Raw genomic sequence first — 9,318 nt, forward strand, 5'->3', positions numbered from 1 at the left:
GTGCGGGGCGAGCTAAGCGCGCGCCCTCTGCTGGTCGGGGGCGCGAGGGGCTGCGGCCGGCGACCGCCGTCGTGGCTGCGAATGGCGGGCGAAGGCCTTCCGCAGCTCCCGTTGAGGGGCTGGGGAGGAGGCGGAAGGCATGGCACTGCTTCCGCGGGTCCATCCTCCCGCAGTCACGGCCCTTCTCTCTACCACAGTGCTCTCTGCACCCCGGAGAGGCACCTCCGCGGGAGTCCCCGTGCCCAGAGCAGAGCTGGCTCGCCTGCCGGGGCTGCCACCTGCTCCTTCCTCCTCTCCCGCCTCCCGCTGCCGCCTCCTGCCTGCTCTTCTGCTGCCGGCTGCAGCCAGCGTGTGCCCTGGGTGCTCCACGCCACTGCAGCCCCTTTGCCTTCCACCCTCCTCGTCATCCCCCTGTTCTCCTTGCACTGCTGCTGAACCCACCTGCCCAGCTCGAAAGCCCCAACCGTGTGGAGGCCTGGTGTGGGACGAAAAATGGATACTCTTATCTGAGAGTCCAGTGTGCCTTTGGGAGAGCAGAGGGAGGCTGAGGCACAGGAGGCACCCAGGACGCAGTGTCCGCAAGAAAGACGGAAGAAGGACATTGCAAGTACTTTCACCAGGTTGGTTGTATCCATGACTATGTTTTACACGACCAGGGGAATGTATCTTCAGCTCCGCAGTTTAGTTTGACTTTGAGCTGAAAACTGGATTCCGAGCCCCGTTTTTTCAGGCTAGCCTGCCTAGATCATTGCCTGAGGCATTAAAAGAAATACTCCACTTAATAAGACCAGAAAAAAAAAGCCTTCTTAAATCACTAGAGAGTCCTGAAGAAATACTTACTTTAGTCCATCTCTCCTTGGTTCAGTTTCACCATTTATAAATCTGTATCATTTAACTCTGTATCATTCTCCATAGTGAAATCCAGATACATTCAACTTGCTATAATTTTTATAATATATACCATATTGTCTTTGGATCCATTGTAAAGATAGACACACAGTCCGATTTTTTAAGTCCCAAAACCAGATCCAATAGTTTTCTTTTCTTACCATGTGAAAAGGCCTGCCGACCTGACACTAAGGTACATCCTGCCCAGCTACCTGCAGAGGAAACTCTCAAAGTGTTCCACCTTTTCACACTGTGGCTCGAACTTCCTGGGATGTCTTTCCGGTTTCCATTTTCAGGGCAGCAATACCTTGTAGCTGTATTTAACCAGCTATTTCTGTTCCGACCGGTAGCAAGGGTCTTTGTATCAAGTGAGCAAATCCACAGCGCTGCAAGAAATACAAATGTCGGTGGGCTGCAGAATTATTCACTTGGGAAATAAAAACGGAGGGAAAACATGACAAATGGTTATTTGTGGCTGAGCAGCACCCAGGGTTGTTCTTTTCACCTTTATACAAAAATGGTGAACGTTCACATGAAACTTTTTTACAAACCGCTTTGGCAAAGGACCTGAGAACCAGAAAGAACTTCTTCAAAATGTGGTACTTGCCTAGAAGATATAACAGCTGCAAAAAGTAGCTAGGTTCACCAGCTGGCTGTTCAGTATTGTCATCCTCACCTAAACTGATTGCTGTCTTTTCTACACTCAAGGTTGGGATGAACAGGCAAAAAACCCCACAAATTCTGATTACATTTTCCCTCAACTGACAGCACTCTTCCTCTTACAGAAAATCTCATTGCCTCCGGTTTGCGTGTTGCCTGGTAGCTAGTTTTTAAACCAGGCAACATTTAAACCAGGATAAGGGAATTTTCTCCAATATGTTGTGCAGTTTGTTGTAGAGCAGAGAAGGATTCACACCAGTTCTAGAGTTTGTGCTTTCCTCCTTTACTCTCTTATATCCATAGCTGAAGTTTCAATCTTTTACCAAAAGGGGTTACCAGACCAGGTTAAGACTGAGCTTGGGATATATCTTGGATATATCTTCTTAAAGATCTGTTTGTTTCTTTGGTAACCAGTCTCCTCCCTCTAGCTTTCACAAACCCTAATATTAGCCCTTGCCCAGCTGGCAAATCCATTCGTAAGATGCTTGAATGAGGCGTGCTTGGCTAATTCTATCCAACAGATTAAAATATTCTGTCAGGCCAAGAAGTTGTCATACCTGAAAACGTTTGACAGTAGAGCACAGGATCAGCAGCCTTGTTTGTAAAGGCCCAGATAACCTTTCTTTTTTAAATCATGTTAGTAATTTAATGGAAAAATCTGATGGTTTGTTTTGCCTTGTGGGTGCTTTTTCCTGTTATGCTGAGAACACAAAAATTACTGTGAGAAAATCAACACTTTGGCTTGAATTTGACAAAACATGCAAATTAAAAAGGATACAGAGGAAGTAGGCAAATGGGACGATGAGGAAGGACAATGGAAAGATGATTAGGAAGATCAAAGCTTTTAGTCTTCCTTTGTTCTGTCTTAGCTGACTAGTCTTTTATATGAGAATCTACTAAGAGCTCTTAAAGGAAATCAGAAAATTTCCAAAGTACTATAAACCATGACGTTCCACCTCTCCTTCAAAGTTTTCAATGATTATCTTTAAGCAGAAAGGAACTGAAAAGAAATATCCAAGCGATATCTTTTGTGAGCTTGGATCTTGGAACATTTTTATTTTAGAAATTATTTTCCTATGGTTTTACTATCAGTGATTATGGGAACGTTAAAGCAGGCTTACAGCTACAGAACCAATGTATTTAGGCAACTTAATTTATTAGTGAAAAATCTTGATGCATTCATTCCACAAACGAATGTTTTTTAATTAAGAAAATATTCCTCTTTAATTAATTGAATTTGACACAAATCAGTGCCGCTGTTTGTCAGCAAGGTGCTGATATAACCATCGATCAATTTAAATCTGGCTGATTGTAATCAACGGAAAAGAAAAAAAAAAATCTGATCTAAACTGAGGCATCAGCCTAACATGGGACAGATATTTTCTTTGAAACCATTGCCCTCTGGAGGGGAAATGAAAAATCACAGAAGGATTAGGTAAAAATTCTCTTTTCTGTCACTATGTAACTGAATTTATTCTGTAGAGTCTGGGAGTGGTTCTACAGACTGATGCAAAAAAGGAATGCTCTGTCAGAAGAGCCACAGTGCTTATGTCAGTGAAGGCTGGAGAAGAAGTAATCACCATCTGTCTGCCCCATTACCCTCCTCCCCTTTATCTCTAAACTCTTTATCTCTAAACTCACTGGACATCCATTCTACAACAGATGTACTTTCTCTTACAACTTATCTTGGATCCCTTCCAAGCTGGTGTCATCCTTCTTTATTTGCCCAAATATTTTTTATATGGTCTCTAAAGAGTTCTTGTCTGCCTGAGGTCTGTATTCCATCCTCTTTCTCCATCATTCTGTCGGTTTGTTTGGGTTTTTTTTGGAGGTGTGTGTTTATTATCTTGATTACCCTTTCCTGCTTGATCTTTTATTCTTGCAAGGTTTTGAGAAAATATGTTCTCTTCTTCTTTTTATCTCTCTACTTTCATGTCTGGCATCTATTTAAATAGACTCTATTCCTCCTCTCTCTGAGAACTTCACAGGGATTTTTTCCTTTGGCTTTTAGATATTGATAGTTTATATCTTGGATAATCACATTTAAATGTCACCTTCAACTGAATATGAATGAAAGCGAGCTGCTTCCTGCTCAGACTTTGTCCTTATATTCTCCTTGTGTTGCAGGGGAAATGACAATATCTCACAGTGGTCTTTCCAGTTTGATTTATAGCAATCTGATGTCTCCTGACTACAAATCTTGTGATTGTTTTAACCCTAAGTAGGACACATGCGCCAGCCACCTGAAAGAATGTAACAGTAGTACTAGCCCATCTGTAGGGCCAGCTGTGTTCGGTATCTAGTGTTTCAAAGACGAGTGCAAAATACAAAAGTCCAGAAGGTAAATTGTGCACGAAGCAAGAAAACAAAATATCTCACTTGGCCTTCACGACCTAGCAACAGAAACAATGAATTTTGAAATTAATGCAGCAATTCAATTTAATTTCAGTCTTCATTGAACTAGGACAAAAATTACCAAGGATTATAATATGGTCATGTTTTTCTCCTTGATAGCATCTATTCCTTACTTCTTGTCTGATTACTACGTTTTTCATTCATGTTCATCTGGGTGGCTGAAACATCTTCCTCTCTGGCTTCTAGTGTCCTCTGCCACTCTTTAATCCTTCAGATCTGAAATCGTACAGCTCCAAGTAAGGTCACAGTATTTACAAATAGAGTCATAAACCCGACAGAAGTTCAGCTGTAAAAAAAAAGGTTGATCTCCAGAAGAGAGGTCTCAAGTCTGGAAGTACTGCTCTTCTCTCAATGAGGAGTCTTAAGACCAGAAATAGGAATCATTCCCAGAAGATGAGTGCCCTAAATTAAAGCTTGAAGTGAGGTTGTTAACAGTTTGGGGCACTATTTTTAGTCCAGCAAAATAATGGGTAATAAAAATTATCTTTCTTGCCACTGTTTTCTCTTCCTCTATTAAGTTATACTCAAATTAGCGATTACCTTATTTGGCTGTTTGTATCTGTTGCTGCTTCTTGTTCTTCCCTGAGTAGTTTCTCTTTATTTTAGTATGTTACTATCTTTATGATTGTACAGCCGTCTGTCTTTTTTATATTGTTGCAGTCATCTGTGTGCCTTCCTCTGCACACCTCTCCATCTTTGGTTTGAGCTATAAGGACCTAAAGTACATACTTAAGTCTTTCTGGAAAACAAAATCCTGCTTTGGTATTTACAACAATTATTAATTTGTACTACAATGCACTTTGTTCTTCCCTGACTTGCCATTTGGAGGCTGGATGTATCCTAAAGCCCAAAGTCAAGACAGGAATTTATTTGGATTTTAATGCTAACATGCCTTACTGTCAGCTTGCATACTTTTTACTGGGTTTACCTGACAGTTTTTTTACTTTATTTTAATCTGTGAATAGAGGGCAAAAGCCACTTTTTGTTTCTACTCTTTTTACTCTGTGGAGCTTCTTTTCTTATACTCATAAATGTACGTAAATGTATTTGTAATAGATAACTCACAGATCTGTGAGAAAATAGAGGATGAACCAACAAGAAGAACCAAGTGTTTCAACAGTTGATACCACCTAGGGAAATACTTAGGTGGTAAATCCTAATGAAATGAGATGTTTGTGTTTTTTAGATTGTCCCCAGGTACTATTGTCTTTCCTGAAAGGCAGCTTAGTAGTGGTAGTTATGGTAATGATTACCTATCTGATAATGCTGCAGTGCAACACTTAAGCTTTATATATTTATCAGTCAGAAGTATGACACTACAGTAGCTCGTTCACATATGCTATAAACCTGAAATGCAATCTTTTCTTGAATGCAAACAAGTAAGTTTGAACAGTAAGACAGCTGTAGGATACTGTAAGACATACATAAACAACATTGTAATTCTCCTTCTTGTTCCCTTTTTCTAAATCTTCACTGAAATAATCTTGCACACTGTGCTTTATTTATCAGTCTTGTTTGGTGTAGGTTTTCAGTTTGTGCAGCCCTGTTATACTTTAATAACTGACACAAAAAGATTTGTTGCCATTCTGTACTGTACTTTTATCCACACAGATATCTGAATATGACATAAGGCAGAATCACTTTCAAATTATTCTTCTTAAAACTTTATTTGAATATTCCCCTAGTTTTTAAGCTTGCTTTCAGCAGATTATAAACAACATCTGGGACAGTTAACTGCAAGCCAGCATTTAAAGCAATGCTTAAAATCTGTTTTATTTGAATTCATAACTGCATAAGTTTTATTGGAAATATTCTGAAACTAAAAGAGACCAACTTTTTTTTTTTCTTTGAGAAACATGCTCAGAAAAATCCTTCATACATCATTTCATCATATGCATAAACTTGGAGTGTTGTGGCACAGAGGAAGAAATTCAGGTATAGCATCCAGTCCTCTTGTAGAAGTCCAGGCTGATCCCAACGTAATGTCTTCCTTACAGACATAAGATGCCAATAGATTTCCATTACCACCTCTTGAGCAAAAGGAGGCATAGCTGCTTGATTTGTGAAAATTAATTATAAAGGATAGCACCAAAATACACTTGTCATAAGTTGCCATAAGCAAAGCTGGTATACTTCATTACCTTTCCTAAGAAAGCAATAGCAGCTACACAATCATCTTTAAGGAAGAAAGAAGTTATTTTAGTACTAACAGAATAATCATTTCCACATAGCTATGTGGAGCTATATGGACAGTCTTCACTAACCTTGGATAAATCTATAAGCTGCAGTGCCGATTCTATGCTGTTCTCATGAATCTGCATCTTGGCAGAAAGGTGCAGAAACTGTTCTTGAATATATTGCATGAACATCGCTCTGGTTCGCAATATTTCCTAAAAAGTGTAGTCAAACACATTTTGCTTGGTAGCTCTGCCGCTTGCAGGATCTTCAATGACTGTCATTCCTCCTTTCAGAGGAGCTGATAGACTGCATTGGCTCTTTGAGCCAACGTTGCATACCAGTCTACTGAATCAGTTCAGTATAAGACTGTTTTGGTATGTAACCCAGCAAGCATCCATGCTGAGTTATTTTTCTTTGCTCCAGGCACGGCAATTAAGAGGTATTTTTTGCTGCATTTGCAATACAGGCAATTCAGCCTTTTTCCCAGCCTTGTAGTCTGGGAAACACGGTACTCTGAAGTTGCTTGTTCTTCATAGCATTGACTGAGAGCATTTTAGATTGGATTCCAGTAAACTGAGGCTAAATAGTAGTTCCATTTGCATGGTGCAGCAGTCTTTTGTCACACCCTGTCTCTTCCAAGGTCTGTCAACATGGCCACAGGTTAGGGTACTATGTGTGTAAAAATGACTATTTTTGGCAGCAGAGTATATTCTCAGGCTGATTCTAGTTTCTGCAGGTAAAGGACTGTATCTATAATTTACCTAACAACAACTCAGCTCTGAGAATTCAAGAGAGTGTAACTCATTTATGTGGTTTCTCATCTGAAAATTGCTCTTCTCAAAATGTGCTTGGGTATCTGATCTTGTTTTGATGGATTTAAAATTTTCCTTAGGACTAGGTTATCTCCGGTGGCCTTATGCATTGGCAGGTTGTTTGGCGGCAAACTAAATTCCTCTTTATTATCACAGTTAGCATGCAAAGCTTCTCCAGACATGGTATTTAGCTTATGAGAGAGGTATTCCTAATTGAATCTTTAATTCCATTCTATGTTACCTGGTATATGCAGCATATCTTGATATGAAATCAATCACAGTTATTACCCTTGTACTAGCAAAATGATAATTTCTGATTAATGCATACAGCTTTTGAATGCAGTATACTTTGTTTTAGAATGTTCAAAACATGTATCATCAATTTTCCAGTGTTCTACAATTTTAATGTCATCTTCTTCACATCTGGTATGTAAGTTTAGTGTGAAGTCACTGATGGTAAGCATCTGCAGCCAGTTTGTCTGTAGATGATACTGAAGATGCTGTTACTGATCCTTATTCTCTCAGTGTTTTACATTTGTTCATGTAGTGGACAACAGCACTTCATAAGTCGTGTATCATTCAAGTACTTATGATCCCTTGAGCAGAAAATAGGCTGTACAACCATTTCCTCAGGGACTGCTTAAAAGTTTCTTCCTTGGCAGTAATTGCTACTTTGCTCTTTTGACAAACAGAGTCTAGAAATATTTTTTCACCGTGGAAGACAACATTGGAATTTCCAGTTATAATGAATGATATTTCACTCTTGTTCACGTTTTGGGTGATACCTAGAATTTGAATTTGCCACCACTTGTTTCTTACAGCATCGTAGACTGGAATGTGATTACACACAGACTCCCCTCAAAGAGGATTCAATTAATTTATATTCTCAAGAAACATCAGCTTGACGTTTGTTTCCTTGGAAGTTGTGAATTATGTATGTTCTTTGTGCTCATTTGGAGGAAAGCCTACTGAGTCTTCCGTCTTCCCTGTTTAGCTGTGCTTGTGCAGAGCTTATGCTTCAAAATGTCAGTAAAATACTGCATATGCTGTAAACTACACAGAAACGTCCCAGTGACAGGTAGCACGAGCAGTAGCAGATACTTTGTTTGCTCTGATGCTAAATGCTTTGTAGTTCAGCAAGTATGTTCTGGCAAAAATGCTGCTACTTATTCCAATAGGATAGCAATGTTTATAGCATCTAAATAACAACAACAACAACAGTAACAACAATACCAAATCCTTATAGAGTTGTTCTCATTAGTACATTGCGTGGTGATTTTCAAAAGAGGTTATCCTCATTCTGCAAATGAAGAAGCTAAGGAACGAAAAGGGAAAGCGATTTGCGCACTTTCATCTAGAAATTCACTGGCAGAAATAAAACCTGTGTTATCATGATTTTATGCCCACTACATGATATTGCTCTGTATCACTTCTCCTCCTGCAATGTTCTGAAAGTTGCTTGCATAAGAGCTTTCTTGACCTTATATAAAAGTGTAAGCCACAGTCAGGTATTATAAAGTTAATTCAAGTGTCTATTTCTTTGCCTTCTGCTGCAAACTACAAGTCTTCTCCCTGAAAAAAAATCATCTCAGTCATTGAAAAAGGTAGATTGCACTGCCAAGGATCAATTTTTTGTTGTTGTTGCTTGTTGTGAACTAATACAGAGGAGTACAGAGCTTGTATTTTGTTTATTGTACAATAGTAAGACGTTATGGATGGAATTGAAGTCTGCAGGAGAATTTTTTCTTCTATGTGTATATCTTTTCCTTCTTCAAACTGCATCTGATGTCCGGGATGCTTTGCTTTACTTTCTTTTATTCCTTCTTAGTGCTTAACCATCCAGGATATTGCTTTAAGCAGCCTACTGGATTTGTTGCCATCCTTTTTATTTCCTGAAAGGAAATATCATTAGCATGAACAAAACAGTGCAGGGAAGTAGAGAATGAAAGAGAAAAAGAAGCACAAGGAATCAAAAGAGAGAAAAGGACAGAGAAGATGAGCTTACACCAAGAACCACAAAGGAAGAAAGATTTACCAGAGGGAATTGATTTGCCTTTGTGGGGAGTTTACTAGAATTTGTGCTCTGTATTCCAAACTGGCCTTTTCCCAGTCTTTTCCATGCTATTCTCCTTTAGTCACTCCTACAAACTGTGTCACCTACTCACCTCACAGCAGAAGTCATCTTTAGTCCTTGCAAAACACCTCAGAGGTGTGACAAGCCCGTTCATATCTGGTATTGGTTAACATGATATTGTCATACTTCTCAACTGCTTGGGGGTTCGTGAAGATAATTTCCATTCTCTACTGAAAGCTGATCAGCAGGCTGAGAAGACAACAGAGTCTGCAGGTCTCGGTAAGCCCAGGA

Source organism: Tauraco erythrolophus, chromosome 6 (assembly GCF_009769465.1).
Source record: "Tauraco erythrolophus isolate bTauEry1 chromosome 6, bTauEry1.pri, whole genome shotgun sequence".
NCBI classification, from domain to species: domain Eukaryota; kingdom Metazoa; phylum Chordata; class Aves; order Musophagiformes; family Musophagidae; genus Tauraco; species Tauraco erythrolophus.